Raw genomic sequence first — 20,020 nt, 5'->3', positions numbered from 1 at the left:
ATAAATGAACCTTTTAAAAAATAAAAATACGGGCACCTGGGTGGCTCAGTTGGTTAAGGAGCTGAGTCTTGATTCCTGCTCAGGTTGAAATCGGCCCCGTGCTCAGTGGGGAGGCTACTGGAGATTCTCACTCTCTCCCGTCCTCCTCTGCCTCTTCCCCCACTCTCTCTCTCTAAAATAAATAAATCTTTTAAAAAACAAAAAAACCTTCATCTAACCATTTAATGTTGTAGAGTGGATTCTTTGGTGAAGTCACTGCAGAGGTCTTTTTACAAGGCACATATTTTATCTCACTATGGGAACACATTTAAAACCAGCCTCCCAGGGCACGTGGCTGGCTCAGTCGGTAGAGCATGCAATTCTTGATCTTGGGGTCTTGGGGGTCATGAATTCAAGCCCCATGTTGGACCTAGAGATTACTTTAAAAAAATAAATAAATAAAACCAGCCTCCCAATCTGAGGGACATGAACAGTAATCTGGAGGTGTGTGAAGTCTTATGATAAACAAGCAAACATCTTCACAGAATGTCAGTTTTTGCTTAATGGTAACTAATGTACAATGCAGATATATAGAAGCACATATATGCACGCACACATGAGAGTTTGTTATGGAACAGAACTTAGCATTTCAAGAATTCATGCAATAAATCATGAAAATACTTAAAAGAAATGTCATTCTTCTAGTTGCGAACTTTGGCCTCCCCCTCATCTGCCATACTGTAAACGTTGGTAGGAAAGTTTCAGGGACGCTACAGGAAGCCATTAGCACCTATTTACACACCAGTGTGGATCCAATTATAACACAGTTACATCCAAGACGACTGACTAGATACAGGACAAGCATGTCTATTGGGCAAGCAGAGAGGAAGATCCACTAGGTAGGTACCTGACAGAGAAGCGAAGCCACTGGACAAGGAAGGCGGCACTGACATGAAGAGATGGGGAAGGGGGTCAGAAAAGAGGTACCTTTCATAAGAGAAATATTTATTGAGCATTTCCTATGTGCCAGGCAATGCACTAGATGCTGAGGCTACAAGAGTCAACACCATGCCTCCAGGAGCTTACAGTAGAAAACTGATACTATCCGTTTATCCATTTTACCAAGGGCCCACCCCTACTTAAATTCCTAGTATCAGTATTTCCTATGTATACACAGTAGTTTCCTATGTAAAAGTGAAAATGGACAGAAAAAAGCCAAAAGATGGCCATAAAGAAAAAAAAATCAAGATCCTGGGATGTAGCTGTGATAAAAGCATCAAAACAAAGCATGCGGGAGCACCTGGGTGGCTTGGTCGGTTAAGCACCTGCCTTCAGCTCAGGTCATGATTCCGGAGTGCCGGAATCCAGCCCCACATCAAGCCCCACATCAGGCTCCCTGCTTAGCAGGGAGTCTGCTTCTCCCTCTGCTCCTCCCCCTGCTTGTGCTCTCTCTCTCAAATGAATAAATAAAATCTTTATTTTTTAAAAAAAAAGCATGCAGGGGAGCCTAAGTGGCTCAGTCGTTGGGCATCTGCTTTCTGCTCGGATCGTGATCCCGGGTTCTGGGCAGGCCCCACGTCGGGCTCCGTGTCGGTGGGAAGCCTGCTTCTCCCTCTCCCACTCCCCCTGCTTGTGTTCCCTCTCTCGCTGTCTCTCTCTCCGTCAAATAAGTAAAATCTTAAAAAAAAAAAAAAAGCATGCAATACATAAATCCATATTACTTCATGTTATTTTCCCAATTTTATATGCTCATTCTTAGACCATGTCTTTGAGTACACTATCTGCTGGAAAACCCCTTCCCTTCACCTGACATTCTGCGCCTCCTTTAAGACTCTTCACAGACATTCAGGAATCACTACCTTTTCCAGTCCCCTTAAGTGTTCACTAAGTGCACCACTTCTGGCCTAGAGTACCAGCGCCCTGTATTTCCATCTGAACACACATATCATCTTGCACTTTAGTCATGGCTCTTTGCCTCTTCTGCTGGATTACAAACTCCATGAGGGCACAACACCACAGCTTGGCTTTGTATCTCCATCACGTACCATGATGCTGACACCGAGATTTCCAAATCATCACCCTTTCATAAAGTCAACCAAAGACAAATGCAGCCCTCCTTTACCAACCCTGGGCAGAAGGAGAGACTCAAGAGCACAACTCCAGATCAAGGACAGTCACTTTGGATGCTAGAGAAATCACTAGCACAAAAACATCACTTTCAAACTCTAAGATCTAAAATGAGGCAACTCTTCTAAAATAAATGTCCTAGGCTGAATAGGAAGCAAAAATGTAATGCCAAAAACCATTGCAAACTTCAAGTTACTAGCACCAGGAAAAAAAATGATTAAAGCAACAAGGAGAGAATACAGAGCAAGTATAGAGTGGTTCAGAAAAGCCTAAGAACTCAAGGCCAAAGTGAGCTAAGTTAGAGGCTGCATCAAAATAGATTTCAAAAGAAACGCTTGAAGAAGGTGATGCTGTAGTTATTCTTGGTATATATGGAGGGCAAAAGTGCTCAACAGCATTCTCTACAGGCACAAACTAACAGCTTTACACCAAGGAAGACCTATTCAATCACAAAGGCAAGCAAAAATTTAGCATGGCTGATGAATTCCAAAAAGAAGTGAGCATGTAGGAACACATACTGTAGAAGGAGAAACAAATCAGCATAAGTTTTACCTTTATTTTATTTTATAAAACCTTTGTAGCACTTTTATACACATAAGCTCACTTGAACATAAGAAGCTCAACAGAGACCAGTCTAATATGAAAGATAAGGTCACAGAACGTGAACCAGATTTGAAAATGGCACTTACGGCCAAAGATTCGTATTCCTAAACAATATTAACAAAATTCTCTAAAAACATTATAGGTGCCCAAATGAGATTTCATAAAACATGAAAGAGCATAAATGCTGAAAATATTAAACTAGACCTAAGACATTGTATTTGGGGGAAAAAAAGAAAAAAGCAAATTTAATGATGATATTTAATGAAACATTTCATTAAAACATTAAATACCTTGAGCAGATTAAAAGTGGGGTGGGGGCAGTGAGGAATTTTAAGTTTAAATACGGAAGAGAGCTGACAGACACGATTAGAAAAAAAATTTAACTCAGTTATAAATAGAAATGACATTCCTATATAAGGTTAACAGAATGGTGAAGGATAAAAGGAGCCTTTAGAAAATCAAAGATAATTTCTACAAAAACAATGAAAAGAGTATCACAGATGACAATCAATCAAAGCAGTTGCAAAAATTTTAGTGAGATGAACGAAGAATATTTTACCTTGCACAGATTATGACCTTTCTGGTAAATTATCAAGGTTCCATTGAGCTAAATCTCTTGGGTTTGGTTTTGTTTGGGGGAGGAGGAGGCAGCATTTCATTTCATGTCAAACCCCTGCTTAAAACCTTCAATAGCTTACCAGAGGACTTAGGACAAGCTCAAAAACCCAGTAGATGGCCTACTAAGCCTTTTCAGGACTTGGCCCCTGCCTAATTCTGCTTCATCACCTGCTTCTCTACTTTCCAGCCATTTTGGATTTATTCTCAGTTCTTTAAAAGGTTGTTTTTCAAAAGCCTCTCTCTCTCTCACCCTGCCTGAGGGCATTTGCACCTGATGGCCAGGAAAACTTATTTCCCCAACTAGACATGTCCTTCTCATCCTTCAGGTCTCACTTAAATGTTAACTCCTCAGTATGGCCTTCCTACCTGCTCCCCCCAGGACAGATCCTAATCCCTACCCTGTTACATAATCCCATAGTGCCTTGTACCTTGCCTCTGACTCCAACTCGAGACTGTAAATTCTTTAAGGGCAAGGTCTCCTTAAAAGAGGGGGGGTGGGAGGGTGGGGGGAGGCTGGGTGGCTCAGTCAGTTAAGCATCAGACTCTTGGTTTGGGCTCATGTTACAATCTCACAATCTCAGGGTCATGGGATCGAGCCCCAAGTAGGGCTCCAAACTCAGCTCAGAGTCTGCTTGGATTCTCTCTCTCTCTCTCTCTCCCCCTCGGCCCCTCCCCCAGCACACACGTGGCTCTAATAAATAATCTTTAAAAAAAAAAGAAAGGGCAAGCCCTCCTTATCTTCTACCTATCACCCTATCCAGCTTCCATCACAGTTTGGTACACAGAAGATAGAAAGAATTTGCTAAATGAAGGATAGATCCACAGGATGTAGGACGGGTTATTTTAGAAAGAAATAATTGATAAAGTATGAAATACCAATTTGCACAAAATTAGATTTTGTCTACCTCAACTATTTTCAATTATTAACAATTAAAATAAAGTCTTCTTTTCGTTTGCAATACTAATCTTAAAATTTTAGTGGTAATATTACTAATAACAATTACAGTACTAGTGGGGTGCCTGGCTGACCCAGTCAGTAGAGCATGTAACTCTTATCTCAGGGTCATGAGTTCAAGCCCCATGCTGAGCATAGAACCTACTTAAAAAAAAAAAAAAAATTACACTACTAGTAATTAAAGTTAATACATTCTGTGAGACTAACAAACCAGATGGGGTGTGTGGATAAATTCTAGGATATGAACCAACTTCTGTAATCTCTGAAAAATTCTATTTATCAGGAAACTAGTTTCTACCTAGCCAGTATCAGAGTAATTGGGCAAACCCAAGTCAGTAAGCTATGCTTCAACTACTACTTATCACCATTTTTTATCTGCCATATCTTCCTTAAGTGAATGTATGTGTGCTTAATCTGATTATTACAATAGGATCTTACACTGCCAAGAACCTAATCTTCGGGCATAATACAAAATAGAAATACAAAACTGAGATCTAAAATTGCAACTTAGGGGCGCCTGGGTGGCTCAGTCGTTAAGCGTCTGCCTTCGGCTCAGGTCAATGTCCCAGGGTCCTGGGAAGCTCAGGTCATGATCCCAGGGTCCTGGGATCGAGTCCCACATCGGGCTCCCTGCTCCGCGGGAAGCCTGCTTCTCCCTCCCCCACTCCCCCTGCTTGTGTTCCCTCTCTTGCTGTGTCTCTGTCTGTCAAATAAATAAATAAAATCTTTAAAAAAGTAAAATAAAATAAAATTGCAACTTACCTAGGGCCTGTGGCTGGCTCAGTTGGAAGAACATGCGACTCTTGATCTCGGGGTCGTGAGTTTGAGCCCCACACTGGGTGTAGAGATTATGTTAAAAAATAAACTTTAAAAAATAATAAATAAAATTGCAACTTACAAAAAAGGGGGGGGTCTTTAAAAATAAATAGATAACCTATTCATCTATGTTTTGTTAACTTCCAGAAGTCAAAGTTGGCACATTCAAAATGACTATTTCCCTCTAAATCAAAAAGGTTACATTGTCAGAAAGCACTTCATTATGTAACTATTTGACATTAGGCCTCTCTCTCACAAAGAATACAAAGTAACAATAGAATCATACAGCCATAGCTGTTAAACAGTTAAAAAAAAAAAAAAAGTAAACCTATTTCAAACCAGTTATGACTGAATTTACAGTAAACCATTATTATCAGAGCAGTGCTGTGTCCAATCTGTTATTAAAAATCCAGATACAATCTACCACACAAGGAGTTATTGATTTACCTGCCTGGCACTTGTAAGGGTCACTTCCTATAGAGCAACATTCACCTAAAAGCAATGAAAGTTTGTTTCCAAAACACTTTATACTTCCACCAAAGCACTGCCTTCTTCTGTGTACACCAAAAAACAACATTCCTAAACTATCCTATCAGCAATGTCCATCTACACATGCAGTGCTTTGAGCAAAGGAGAGCAACAGGGAGCATGGAGATCAGCCCATGCTGTACAACTCGTTCCCAAGGTAGCTTTACTCCCACACCCATCCTTTCAGGGTAACTAAAAAGAAAATGATGCAGGCAGGAAAACAGGAAAACTGTAGCTACAGTACCTTGCAGGTTAAGTTTCTAAATCCCACAACAATCCAGTCTGTGAAGCAACACAGAAAGGAGACAATGTGTTTGAATACCTGAATTTAATGAAGCCTGCTCTATGGCATGCACAGTGGGCATGAATCTCTCAAGGGGGATTAGAACTCAAACAATAAAATGCACAATGTTATTGGCTTAAAATCAAGAAAACCAATTATTCTACCCATGGTCTTAAATCTTAAAGGAATTTTTTTCATGCCCAATAATTATATTACTTTTACCATGATTTCTTTGTTTTTTCCCCCAAGTAATTTCCATGCCCAGCCTGGGGCTTGAACTCACAAGCCCCAGATGGAATTGCATGCTCCAACTGAATCAGTCAGGCACCCCTACCTTGATTTCTTATCCCTGCTTTTCCAACATATCACTAAGAACATTCTGTTTTATTCGCTGGTTTAAAAAAGATCAAAACAAAATCAAAACCACAAAGACAAGGTAATTTCTACAACTTGCAGGATTGTCCTTTATATTCTGCTATATATTATGTTTAGGCAAAACTTTTTTTTTAAGTTTTTATTTATTTAAGCAATCTCTACACCCAATGGGGGGCTCAAACTCATGACCTTGAGATGAGGAGCTGCACGCTCCACCCACCAAGCCAGCCAGGCACCCATAGGCAAAAAGCTTTTGAAAACACAAAAAAACACTAAGAAATTGCAGTATGTGTAAAAAATTATTTTTAAAAGACCTATCTTTTAAGATCTACACCATTCTATTAATTCCTGATGATAAAGGGATCTAGGTGGAAGCAAGTAAGTAAGATTTTTAAAAATGCACGTTAGCAGGAAGATCTTTTTGGGGCGATGGAAATGTTCTAAAATTGGATTGTAGTGACGATTACACAAGTCCATAAATTAACCCAAAAAATCACTGAATGGTACACTTAAACAGGTGAATTTTATAATATGTAAAGTACACCTCAATAACGCTGTTAAAAATGCATACTGAGGGGTGCCTGGGTGGCTCAGTTGGTTAAGCATCTGCCTTCCGCACAGGTTGTGATCCCGGCTCAGGATCCTGATCCTGGGGTCCTGGGATCAAGCCCTGCCTCAGGCTCCCTGCTCAGCGGGGAGTCTGCTTCTCCCTCTCTCCACTCCCCACTTGTGCTCTCTACTATGTCTATCAAATAAATAAATAAAATCTTTTTTTAAAAATGCATATTGAGAACCTGCACTTGGTAAATAAATAAATCCACAATAATTTAGGTGTAGGTCCCATCATCATAGAACAACTGTCCTGCTCTATCCAAGATGATTTCCAGTCCTGAGGTTCTACAATATTCATCACTGGTTTCTAACTTTAATAAAGACAAAAGTGATTCTCATCAATTATAGAATAAAACATTAAGTCCTTTTCCTCCCTAACATGGATCTCTGAGCATTCCTTTGGGCTAAGCAACTGTTTAGCTCTCTTAATGATGGGTCTTGTTTTAAAACACACACACACACAATCACAAGAGGCTTCAAGTAGCAGAAAATTCTACTTTCAAGTAGAAATATTTTTGTCAGAGTCCAACTTCTATATCTATATATATATATTTTTTAAGATTTTATTTATTTATTTAACAGAGAGAAAGACAGCGAGAGAGGGAACACAAGCAGGGGGACTGGGAGAGGGAGAAGCAGGCTCCCCATGGAGCAGGGAGCCCGATGCGGGCTCCATCCCAGGACCCTGGGATCATGACCTGAGCCGAAGGCAGACACTTAACGACTGAGCCACCCAGGTGCCCCCCAACTTCTATGTATTAAGAAGCAACAATAACATACCTCTGTAAACTTCATTTACCTCCAGGTTTTATTTTTATTTCACTTAAGTCAGAACAATTACAGAAGAGATACCCATCTGCAAATTGTAATGGCTGCCATTTAGAGTGCATCTAAACCACAAAATTGAATTCAAGGAATATCTTCATCACCTTTATTAGTGTAGCAAATTTAATCAAAGTCAGTCAAAAGTTACAGTGGAACATGCAGAAACATGAAATACCAAGTAGTTAATTAGAAACAGCTACCTCATTTTGGATGTAAATAATTATGTACAACCTTCATTTATGAAGAAACAGAACTAATGACCCTCTGTTAAAAAAGTCTGCACTTCCAGTTGTCCTATCCGTAAGTGCTGATGGATCTGAGTCCAGCCTCCCATGTGACTAAAGGTCAGGCGGCCTTACCAATGTAGCCTGTGAACTCCAGGAGGCATATCTAGACCTCTAGTCCCACCCCAGGAGTGACTTTACAGTAGGACCTCAAAATATGTTTGGGTAAACAGATTCCTAAAGAGAAGCAGAGAGCATGGTTTTGAAGAACACAGGTTCAAGTCAGACCGGTTTGGATGAAAGTTTTGCCTCTGCTACAGCCTAGCTGGGTAATCTGAGCAAATTATTTTCTCTCTCGAAGCCCATCTGATCAAGTGTATAGGAAAATAAGGAAAACATCTACCTCACACAAGTGTTGTGAGAACACACATACACACAGCTATCCAAACAAATGAATTATTTATTATAGTATCTGGTCTTCAGTAAGGCTCAATAAATAGTACGTTATAAAGACTACCCAAAAGAGAGACCACTCCCAAAACATGACCTTAATTAGAACTGTCTCCAACACAAATGTTTCTGAGAGCTTAATTCAAAATGTTGACAATTTCAAAGACCTGAATGGGGTAGATCCCTTTTAACCTAGTAAGTAATTTTCTGTTAATTCCCAAATCTTAATTGTCTAAACGTTATCAGGCTCCTTAGGTAGAAAGTCCTCACTCAGCTTTCATACCCACTGACAGAATTGCACCCAACTTCCTATCTCAGCATTATGAAGTAAATGTACAAACTTGAATGAGAAATGAGGCCAAACCTTTGAGTAATCTAGTCATCCATGCGCTGCTCTATATGAAGGAAACATTCTAGAAACTATCAAGAATTTAAATCCAAACACAAAAGTGATGCATTGTCAACAAAAGATTTCTAATGTTGAGTTTAAGATTGAAAGTAAACTGGAAAACCTTCCCAAACAAAGTTTAAATTTAGTCTTTTAATTGCAGTGTTTTCGTAAGTTGAAATACGTGACCCAATTGACAACATCAGATGATAAAGAAGCTTTGAGATTCTATCTCCTCCTCTACCAAGGAATTTGATGTTACAAACAAAACAACCTTTGGAATCTAAAACTATCAAATTCTGAGTAAACAGCCTTTTACTACTACATAGAAAGCAACTTAATACTTAAAATTTTGCTATTCTCGTACCAAAGTTAAGGGTTATCTAAATAAGACTTCCCTCACATTTTGGGTCTGTGTATGTGGGTGGTTTCTTCTAAATGCCTTATTATTTGGTATCAATTTATCACATGAAAAAGTCTTATCCCCACATTTACTGCCAAAAATAAAGTACTATGCTAACATACCTTCTAAAACCTAGAAGAAATAAAAGAGGTAACTACCAAAGTTATCAAAATGGAAGGGAAAAAAAGGTGAACTTTTAACAGACATGCTGAAGAGGTTTATTTTCTTGGTTCACTTCCTTACAAATTTTCTACAGCCATATTCTTAGATATAGCTGAATTTTCTATCACAAAGTAAACTGAAACACAAATCATAGTGAAAGGTTAGTTTCTGCACAGAAGCCACTGTCATTTCTAACAATGCAACTATTGTTGAAAGAGTCTCTCACAGATTCTTGGACACAGTAGTGAAGCAAGGCTGGGGGGGAAAAGGCATACTTGAAGGAATTTCTCCACCTCTGTATTTTAATTTGTAATGGAACAATACTGCACCTTCAAAGTAGAAATACCATGTAAAATCTGGTTCTCATTAAATGACTGCCTTAACCCCATGCAGCATATTTGGAACAGAATACAACTGATTCGCAGTCAACCTTCTATTACTCATCTATGCGAGATGGCCCTGCAATTTCCCTCAATGGGAGCCTTTTCTTCTAAAACCCCGGGGAATACTGTAGATACCACACTCTGATTTAAATGACTGCAAGATGACTGCAAGAAAATTACAATGAAAATAATGGCAGATTTAGTCCAGGGAACTTGCCTAAGTAAAAATCAAAAACCTGAGATAAGGGGTAAAAAAACCCTTCCACAAGCCCCTAAATCATGACTAAATTATAAATCTGACCAGGAAAAAAGAAATCCTCTCTGAAGAGAGAATGTGTATTTCTAATGTTTTTAAATATATCAAGTTTTGTTTTCAAAAAAATTAGTCTTAGGAAAAATCAGCAAAACTAGAATACAAGACATATATATATATACACACATACATCAAATTAATCACTGCATTATGTTTAAACGGCAAGACAATTTAAAAAGATTTGGCACTCCAGTTCAAGACCCTCCAAACTCTTCTGAAATGGTAGATTATTTAACACTCTTGGTATGATTAACTTTATTTAGCATGCCCCTTTTGGAATTCTATTATTTAATACAGCCAAACTGGTTTTTTTTTTTTCATCCTAATTAGGTTTCCTTGTACTTGTGAAATGCTCAGCATACACTGTGCTGGCAGCTTTAGTTCTGCAGCTTCTATCTTCTGGCTCCGTCCCCCCCTCACCCAACCCCCTCTACCCCCCCCCACCCCGAAAAAAAGATTTCCTTCCCAAATGTTCTCTTCTCCGCATTTGTCAACAGAAACACCCACTGGTGGTGTCAAACTGGTAATACTGCTGCAGGCTTCCTTACTCCTGTTCCAGTGTGAACGCCAAAAATGCTCAAACCTAAAATAGTACTTTTAATAAAGAAATTAAAAGAATTGCTGAGGTATTCAAGTACCATGTTCTCAAAAAGAGGCACACCTTTTTAAAAAATGTATTATTAGTGAACCCTCATTGGGTTGCTAAATATAAGATTATACTCCCCCCCTTCAACACTAAACACACAAGTAAACATAGGTTCTTCACATTTTACGAATAAAATACTTTAAAACACTTAAATTAAAAACAAATTTACATCTAAATGTCATTCACATATAATTCTGAATAGCCTCCGTAAAGATGCCTTCTTTATAACCCAACAGCAAGAAAGGAGCAAGCTGGAAATGCTACCTAAAACGATAATCCTATTCTATACATATTTATGTCTCCCGTTTCAGTCAAATGCTCTCAGACATTAATTTGTGTAATCTCTTACATTAACTACATGACCATTACGTCCAAACAAACCTAATTCAGATTCACGGGAGGAAATTATTCTGTGTCTGCAATACTTTCTAAAATCAGCCTAAATTTCAGCCAGTTAAAATAGATTGTGTTAACAGAACACTGATCTGCAACTACTTAAATATCACAGCATCCGTCTAATCTCACTGTGGAGATACTAAGGTCAGGCTTTTCTTATTCAGGCATCAGTGCTTTAACACTCAAGTGAAGAGAAGAAAAGGAAAAAAAAAAAAAAAAAAAAAACCCTCAAGATCTGCCCTTACACAGAAATACGTTCAGGTTATTTTTCCCCCGCCAACGTGGGAATAAAACGTGTCAATGCGAGCAGGACCTGTTCGTTTGGAAATGGTTCCAAACCCCAGGATTTAATTTCTATGAGGGTCCAAAGGGTACGAAGGTCTGGGAAGGGGCCAATTTCTGCTTCTCCCCACTATGCCAGTCGTGAACTTCATAGCAACGCCTGAAAACTTGTTGGGAGGAGGCTGGAAGAGATGCGGGTTAGGCGGTGGGTCTTTCGCCCACCCTCGCGGGCAGCCAAGGTCAGTCAGCAGGGCCGGGGCTCCGGCGCCGGCTCGCAGCCCCCGGCGGGTCCCGGACTCCCTCGGAACTCGGGCTAGGGGCTCCCGCGCACAGGCTCCTCCTCGGCGCCGGCGGGAAGGGGCTTCCCTCGCCGCAAGCCCGGGGGAGCTCGCGCCGCGGGGGCGGCGGGGCGGGGACGCCGCAGACCCGCTGCTGAGGGGAGCCCCACCGGGCTGCCTCGACCCGCCGCCACTCCTCACATCCTCCCGTCTCCCAACGCCCCAAAATACAGCCCCAACCTCTCGCCGGGGAAGCCCTTCCAGTGGCGCAATGGGGCGCTGAGGAGGGGCCACTCCAGGCTGGGGCACCCTCGCCGCGTCGCCCTGCTCTGGGGGGACCTGCGCCGCCGCCCCTTCTCACGTCTGCCCGGGGGGACCGGGTGGGTCCCCTGTCTCAGGAGAAGCTGGGTGGCGCGAAACCGACGTGGGGACAGGAAGGCCTGACGGGCGGGTGGCGGCTCATCTACTCACCCAGCCGAGTCCCCCACCTCCAGCCGGGGACCCCACAGCTCCTGAGGCCGCCGTCGCCGATTTACCTTTCCCAGTGGCAGGGACAACTAATGGAAACCTCCGGCCCCGCCCTCTCGCAGAGGCGAAGGCGCAGCCTAATTTGCTAACTGGCCCTCCCCGGCCGTCCCGTTCGGACCAATAAAGAAGCTTCGAAGACCCCGGCGGGTCCCGCCTCCGCCCCGCCCACTTCTGATAGAGACCAATGCGGAAAGAGCGCTCGTCCTCGAGCTCGGGCCCGCGCGCCCCGCCCGCGCCGCTCGTGCGCGGGCCCCAGAAGCCTAAGAAGGCTGGTTTCTTGTATAAGCTCGCCTGCGCGCGCGCGCGCCGCATCTCCTCGCGGGCCAGGTTTGGTTGCCCAGCCAGGCCCTAGCAACCTGGGCCGGGTGGCTGGGAGGGGCGGGGTCCGAGCCGTGAGCGGTCGGGGGCGGAGGGGGTTAGGAGGAGGAGTGTAGGGGAAGGGGGGGAGGGGCGGGGAAGATCGTGACTAAGAAAGGGGCGGCTGCGGGGGTGCAGGGCCGAAGAGGCCCGGGAATCCGCCTGTCACTGCGGAAAAAAAAGGGGAATCCTGCCTGCGGCGCAGCTATCCTGGCCTCCCTCCAGAGGGACACGTGCGGGGGGTCGGGGGGGGGGTCGTGGAAGAGCGGGGAGAACACATTTGGGGCGGGAGCCGAGGCACTACTTGGAAATAAAGGATGGAGGACGGTTTATCTCTGTCTTTGGTAAAAATGATACCGAAGTTCATTGCAGCTGCTGCCCAACTGTTGCAGCTGTGCGTGCACACACACACGCACATGTACACACATTCACACATACACTCATCCAGCAGCCTGCGATCCCTTGGGTGAATTAGGAGCAAGGAACTAGTAGCCTGAGGATTCCTTACACAGCAGCTGGATGCATGCAAAAGGCTGTTGCAGCAGAGGCATCAGCCCACAGCTCTGCTTAAGTCCAATGCTCCGCCACACAAGATTCCCCAGCTGGCAGTGAAGTCATCCCCCCGACCAGTAGAAATGTAAAGATCTTAATACCTACCAAGGATCAGGTTTCCAATGAGGATGATGAGGTGATGAAATGGAAGGAGATACATTTCCAATGCCACTTTTTGAAAATTCAGAAAAATAATAATCTTGTTTAAAGGCTTTGTGGACAAATCTATGCAAAGCTGCATAATAATTTCCACTTAAAGCAAAGAGGAAAAATGGGGTTTCTTTTCTGGTTTAGGAAAAGCACAGAAAAGCAGTCTATGAGGTCATAGCAGCCACCAAATGAGAAATAAGCAGTACTGTACAGTAATGGGAAATAGATATCTTGAATTAAATCCACTTAATCTATTCCTGTCCTGAAGCTGGTAACAATATGTAACAACATGCCGGGTTTGGCCACTTGGTACCAAGCCACTAGGGTTTTCTTTTTCATAGCCTGGTGAATATTTGATGAGGAAATGAAGGTGCCTGCTTTCCCTTCAGCTTTTCAGGAAACATATTAGAAAATTTTTCAGGTAGGAACAGTGAATTAGCAGTGAGGGAAAATGGAGTCAGAGCCAACAGCAGATCTTTGCAGAGTCTCCTGCCTCCTCCAGATGCAAAGTAACAGTGCTGTGACCTAGAGCTTCACCCACGTGGAGCCAGAATTCCTGGGCCAATCATGCATTTTCATCCCTGTGTGTTAGCACCTTCGTGCCAGGAACTGCAGCAGCATTACTTCTGAATCAAATGAAGAATGGTTTATCTGCAGAGACTGAGAAAAACCAATAACTGAATATTCATTGACATAGGTCCAATTTCGTTTTAAGTAGTAATTTTAGATGTTTTATAATGTGCCACCCCATATATATAACTATGACCTTCCACTTAGGGACATTTACTTCGATCTGGTTTTGAGGAGTTGGTGAAGGGTTTCTTAGAACCACATCCAGTTCCGTTAATTGCAATATTGATCAAAAGCATATATTTTCTAGGTCAGTAAGAGTTAAAAAGTACCACGCTGCCATTTAACTGAGCTCTCTTCTTATGTAGAAAGAACACTAATACTTAACCACTGAATGAATGCCTGCTATGTGCCAAGAATTTTACATACATTTAGAGCTGCCAGATAAAATACAGGAGGCCTGTTAAATTTGAATTTCAGATAAGCAGCAAGTAATTTTTTAGTGTAAGTATATATTTTTATCCTGGATACATGTGGGACAAGGGTAGAAGACTAAATAAGCTTTCTAATCATTGTCCAAAAAAGCATTTTTGAAATTGCCCCTCTGGGCCCAGACCTCATAATGAAATCAGGGTCTGGGAGAAAAGCTTAAGAACCAAATCAGTGTGAAAAAACAAAAAAGGACCAAATCAATGTGTCCCTGTGTAGTGTTTGTAGAAAGAGGTGCATATACTTATACTAAAAAATTTTTTGCTTTTTATCTGAAATTCAAATTTAACTGGGAATCCTGTATTTTTATTTGCTAAATCTGGCAACCCTACATATATTATCTCTGAGGCTCATGATTCTCTGAAATATCTTCTGTTAGGTCACCTTTTTCCAGATGAAGCAATAGCTTCAGAGGTTCTCCAGCATCGATTTATTCCATCCTCCTTCTAATAAAACCCCAACTGTGTTCAGGTATCCACACTTATTAGTGTGGGTGCTTATTAGTCTTAGCAGTGGGTGCTTATTAGTCTTAATCAATGACGAAGGCCCAATTAGACTAAAGGAAAGGACTTAACATCCTATGATTTGAGGGAAAGGTTTTCCCTTCTACCCTGCTTGATGAACAAGGAAGCCGAGTACCTGAGTTGCTTCTGGCAGCCATTTTGTGATTAGAGGAAAATCAAACTTTGGTCAAAGTCTGTACACTACATAAGGCAGAGCTGAAAAATAGAAAAAAGAAACAAACAAGAAACCTGGGTTCTTGATGACAACACCGAGTTGCTTAATTAAACAAATTCTGCCTTTGCCTTGCATTTAAGACAGTTTACATCAAAGTTTCTGTTAGATGCCTCAAAAGTATCCCACTACAGAGCCCATGTGTGCTACTCATTATGGGTCTCAATAATAAATGAATGAGTGGCCATGAAGACAAAAGACATTTTTATCCTGGATACATGTTGGACAGGTCTGGAAGACTAAATAAGCCTTCAAATCATTGTCAAAAAGCATTTATGATGATATTTACCTGGCAAGGAAGATACCATGATCACGAGGGTGGTTCTCTTAAGGTGAGTCTCATCCACTGCACTCAGGTCATTCTGACCCCAGTGATTTCCCCAAACGTGGGAAACCGGGCTGCAACTTCTGTTGGTGAGGGACTGCGTTCCCGGCGGGGGAGGGGGTGATACGAAGCATATATGAAATGCCCATTGGGCTTAGACCTCATAATGCAATCAAGATCTAGGAGAAAAGCTTAAGAATCAAATCAATGTATAACTTTTTTTAAAGATTTTATTTACTTATTTTGACAGAGGGAGAAAGAGAGAGAGCACATAAACAGGGAGAGTGGGAGAGGGAGAAGCAGGCTCCCCACTGAGCAGGGAGCCCGATGTGGGACTTGATCCCAGGACCCCAGGATCATGACCCAAGCTGAAGGCAGACGCTTAACTGACTGAGCCACCCAGGTACCCCAGTGTGTAAATTTGTAGTGTTTGTAGGAAGAGGTGAGCATTAGTTATTCCTCGGCCCTGCTCAGAACTTAAATCAGACTGTCAGATCTTACATGTTTTCATTTAAAGTTCATGCCATTTGGGAAAATGTCATTTTAGAAATGCGAGTCCAGTACCTCATTTTAAACTATTAAAACCTCTATCCCTATCCTCCAGGCACTAAGTTTAACCACAAACAGTGTGGAAAGAACAGAAATGTCAGCCTCAAAAGACCCAAGAGGGAAAACCACACCAGAATAAAATACCATATGAAAGTGGATGGTTGGCCAGGCGGTGTAGTTTAGTGGCTAAAACCATAGGCCTAGGAGCCAGATTGCCCGCATTTAAGTGCCAGGTCTAGTTATGTCCTTGGGCAAATTGTTCAACTTCTCTGTGCCTCAGTTTCTTCCTCTATAAAACGGGAAGATGGTGATAATAATAGTTCTCACCATGGGGTGCCTGGGTGGCTCAGTCGGTTGAGCGTCTGCTTTCAGCTCAGGTCATGATCCCAGGGTCCTGGGATCGAGCCCCACATCAGGCTCTCTGCTCAGCGGAGAGCCTGCTTTTCCCTCTCCGTCTGCCTGCCGCTCTGCCTACATGTGCTTTCTCTCTCTGTCAAATAAATAAATAAAATCTTTTAAATAATAATAATAATAGTTCTCACCTGATAGGTCTATGTGAGTGACTATTTGTGAAATGCTTAGCAGAATACCTGGCCCATGGTAAGGATTTTACAAGGATTAGCTGGAGCAGGCTCAATTCTGGGGGGTATAAATATGAAGCAGTTTATTTTCCTCCAATCACTACTTTGAACCATGTATTTTTTAATGTATAAGTGACATATAATATCCCATTAGTTTCAGGTATACATTACAGTGATTTGATATTTTTATACACTGTGAAATGATCACCCCAATAAGTCTAGTCACCATACGGTTATTACAATATTACTGACTATAACATATATATAGTTCCTATGTTGTACATGACATCCCCATAACTTATTTTATAACTGGAAGTTTATACCTCTTAATCCCCTTCACCAATTTCACCTAAGAACCATGTTTTTACGGCAAATTTGCCCTTCATGTCCCTTCACATATTGCCCAGTTTTTCTGACTTTTAGGTCTTTTTCAGCTATTAAAAATCAATCCAGTTTAAAACTCAAACGTTACCTTTTCTTTAAATCTCATTTCCCCCACCTGATTCCCACCATCATCACCTGCCAGGCTTGTGGCTCAAGGCACCTGACCAAGGGGTGTGGTCGTCCCTGTCAACTTTTCTCCTCCAGTTCCTTGGATAGCAAGGTCAGTTCCCTCACCAAACCCAACTCCCCTGACCATGGGGGCTCGTAGGAGATAGAGGGGAGAAGGGGCCGTCAGCTCTTCTCTTAACAACCCATGAACATCACCCCCCCTTCCGTATGCACTTCTCCCTACCCCCTCATCTTGGCTGTAGTTGACCTCTGTTGAATAACAGGTGTAAATCCCCCTTCCAGCTCCCATCCCCAGAGCCACCACCCACAGCCTGTAGCTCTCACTTCTCCAACAGAAGCCCTCCTAAGTGGAGGCAACAGGAAAAATCTCTCTCAAGATACTTCACCCATTTGTCAACAACACAGCAAAAACAAGCCAGATTCTCCCCAGGTTAATTTAATAAAAGTTAGAGTTCCAATAACTCAAAGAGCCACTCCAGCATCCTAAAAGAATGTTTCCATGTTTACTGCCTGGATCTGAATAACGGTTTCACTGGTTCAAATAGTGTGTGATCTTGAAGTTACTCTCTCTGTGTCTTGGTCTCCTCATCTGGAGTAGGGAAATAATAATGAGTTGTTATGAAGATTAATGTAGGGTTAGATGAATTAATGCATGTAAGGTGCTTAAAGGAGTTCTGGCTCGAAGAAACTGATCAATAAATGCTAACTGCTATTATTATACACCAGGCATTGTGCATACATTATCTCTTTTAATCCTCACATTGACTCGATGAGTGATGTCTTAGTTTGGGTTTCCCCAAAAGCAGCCCCTGAGACAGTGATGTGAGTGTAAGTAGTGTTATTTGAGAGTCGATCCCAAGAAACACCAGAAGATGAGTGGGCTAGTGAGACAGGGAAGAGAAAGAAGCCAATAATAGGTGTGTTAGCAAGCCACTGACTGCTGTGGGCGATTGGAGCTCAGCAGGATTTGCTGGGGACTGCTCGAAGATGATGTAGAACCTTCTCCCCTTCCAGGAAGCTGGGGTGTTTCTCCACCATATTGAAAGCTCTTCCAGGCATTAGCTCCCCAGCATTTCTAGTTCTCCTTCTGTGCAGGCAGAGTGTGATCCCTCAGCCTGGGGAAAAAAAACTTTGGGAAGAGAATCCTAAGTGATCACAATAAGTGTCCTTGAGCAGGTGGAAGTGAGTGCTGGGGTAACAACAGTATGTCCTCCAGCCAAGAGTATTATCATGCCCATTTTACAGAACCCACTATTATGCCCATTTTACAGAACGTTTTTCTCAGAACTGTAGTCATCTTAAGAATGTTCTCCAACCACAGGCTGGTAGCCGAAATAGGGGAGAATAATATGGGCTCTCCACATTTGATGAGACATCTTCTTGGAAAGATTTAAACCTTTGAGGAAGAAGCCTGAAACTTGGCTACTTTGAGGATCCTCTGAGATAACAGTTTCTTCTAGAAGCCTCTTCAAAACCACTGCCCCTTCCCCGCCCCATTTTCAATCCCCTAGGGTGGTTGTGGATTCCTTGGTCATCCTTAGTCTAGTCTGCCCAGATCATCTGAGATCAGCGGTATCCAGGGAGCTAGAGGGTGGCAGTGCTAATAGATGTTGTTACTGACATAGAAGGTCTTTTTATGGGGCGCCTGGGTGGCTCAGTCGTTAAGTGTCTGCCTTTGGCTCAGGTCATGATACCAGGGTCCTGGGATCGAGTCCCACATCGGGCTCCCTGCTCCGCGGGAGGCCTGCTTCTCCCTCTCCCACTCCCTCGCTTGTGTTCCCTCTCTTGCTGTGTCTCTCTCTGTCAAATAAATAAATAACATCTTTAAAAAAAGGTCTTTTCATTTCAAGAGGAATATCTAATAAGATAATGGGGATGTGGGGCGCCTGGGTGGTTCAGTCGTTAAGCGTCTGCCTTCGGCTCAGGTCATGATCCTGGGGTCCTGGGATCGAGCCCCACATCGGTCTCCTTGCTCCGCGGGGAGCCTGCTTCTCCCTCTCCCACTCCCCCTGCTTGTGTTCCCTCTCTCGCTGTGTCTCTCTCTGTCAAATAAATAAAATCTTAAAAAAAAAAAAGATAATGGAGATGTGCTGTCTTTGGCTTTGTAAGAAGTAAGCCAGCTAATTTTATAGATAGCAACACGAAAATTGTGAGAATTCGGACACACAATGAGGAATTATTCTAGCATCTTTCTATCCTATTCTATTCTAGCATCTAGCATGGAAAGATGCTAGAATATCCTAAATAATTTAATAGTTTTACACATTCCAAACTTGATGATTTTAGGTATAAAGGCAGTTCCCAACATCTAGTTCCCCGTCGTCCCCAACACAATGCACAAAATTATGAAAGAGACTTAAAGCCAGAAGAGTAGGGGCGCCTGAGTGGCTCAGTCGTTAAGCGTCTGCCTTCGGCTCAGGTCATGATCCCAGGGTCCTGGGATCGAGCCCCACATCGGGCTCTCTGCTCGGCCGGGAGCCTGCTTCTCCCTCTCCCACTCCCCCTGCTTGTGTTCCCTCTCTAGCTGTCTCTCTCTCTCTGTCAAATAAATAAAAAAAATAAAATCTTTAAAAAAAAAAAAAGCCAGAAGAGTATGTCAGAAACACTTGTTGCCTCAGATACCTCTTTCTGCTAAACATACATAATTCTACACAACTTTTAAATATCAATAAATTATTTTTTTCTTATGTTAGTGTCTTAATCCAGATGAAACCATATTTCCCTAGCTAAACAACAGTCTCTTCATCTTCCTTTAGAAATAATATTAATCAGGGGCACCTGGATGGCTCAGTTAGTTGAGCATCCAACTCTTGATTTCAACTTGGGTCATGATCTTGGGGTTGTGGGATTGAGCCCCGTGTTGGGCTCCATGCTGAGTGTGGAGCCTGCTTGGGATTCTCTCTCTCCCCCTGCCCCCTGGCTTGCCCACTCTCTCTCCGTCTCTCGAAAGAATGAAAGAAAGAAAGAAAGAAAGAAAGAAAGAAAGAAAGAAAGAAAGAAAGAAAGAAAGAAAGAAAGAAAGAAA

The 20,020-nt window shown here is 42.4% G+C and overlaps 1 protein-coding gene and 1 pseudogene across 1 annotated transcript in view; one reads left to right on the top strand and one right to left on the bottom strand.

The window, feature by feature from the left end:
* Positions 1–12,189, bottom strand: part of CDKL5 (cyclin dependent kinase like 5) — a 204,906-nt gene extending 192,717 nt beyond the window's left edge. The window contains exon 1 of the mRNA XM_035000328.1: positions 12,118–12,189. The gene's annotated coding sequence lies outside the window, so the exon portion shown is untranslated. The remainder of the gene's footprint in view (positions 1–12,117) is intronic.
* A 3,119-nt stretch (positions 12,190–15,308) lies between these two features.
* On the top strand, positions 15,309–15,462 carry LOC118007995 (annotated as a pseudogene).
* The last annotated feature ends 4,558 nt before the right edge of the window (positions 15,463–20,020 follow it).

Source organism: Mirounga leonina, unplaced genomic scaffold (genome assembly GCF_011800145.1).
Source record: "Mirounga leonina isolate KUSES-001 unplaced genomic scaffold, KU_Mleo_1.0 Mir_101595, whole genome shotgun sequence".
Lineage (NCBI taxonomy): Eukaryota > Metazoa > Chordata > Mammalia > Carnivora > Phocidae > Mirounga > Mirounga leonina.
The sequence above is the reverse complement of the archived record's forward strand: the minus strand, read 5'-3'. Positions and strand labels throughout refer to the sequence as shown.